The 512-nt window shown below is 61.7% G+C and overlaps 1 protein-coding gene across 6 annotated transcripts in view; it reads left to right on the top strand.

Moving 5' to 3' along the window:
• Positions 1 to 512, top strand: part of LDB3 (LIM domain binding 3) — a 62775-nt gene that overhangs the window by 39647 nt on the left and 22616 nt on the right. The window lies entirely within an intron of this gene.

The raw sequence follows: 512 nt of genomic DNA, 5'->3' as shown, positions 1-512 counted from the left end.
TAGAAGACGGTGTCAGCCGGGCAGGAAGCCACAGGCTGGGGTGAAGGGGGAGAGCCCACTGCTCCAGCACCCCCAATAATGGCCCATTTGCCTGGGCATGGCCACGTGGTCTGTCCTGGGATCTGAAGGCTGCAGGGCCACGCAGGAGAGGCCAGAGACGGGGGTGTCCTGTATGGGGTTCGTTCAAGTGAAGAAAAGGGTTTTAGAGATGAGTGAAAGTGGGCATGATGGCTGGGACCAGGCTGAAGAAGCCGCTGAACTGCACATGCCAGCCGCCGCTCCCACCGCCGGGCCCGCATGCCCTGGGCCTGTGTCGGACAAGGCGGCTTTAGAGCCCTTGGCCAGGAGGAGGGCTCAGGAGCCCTGTGTAGGAAAGGGGTGGGTACATGTGTGTAGGCACGTGTGTGTGCACATGTGTGGGTATATGTGGTGTGTGTGGGCAGGTGAGCAGGTGTGTGTGTTGGGGGTGTCCTCGGGGGTTCCTGGCTCCCTGTGAGCCTCCTTGGGGCATT

Source organism: Tupaia chinensis, unplaced genomic scaffold (assembly GCF_000334495.1).
Source record: "Tupaia chinensis unplaced genomic scaffold, TupChi_1.0 Scaffold143923_1, whole genome shotgun sequence".
Lineage (NCBI taxonomy): Eukaryota > Metazoa > Chordata > Mammalia > Scandentia > Tupaiidae > Tupaia > Tupaia belangeri.
This window is presented reverse-complemented; position numbering and strand designations above follow the sequence as displayed.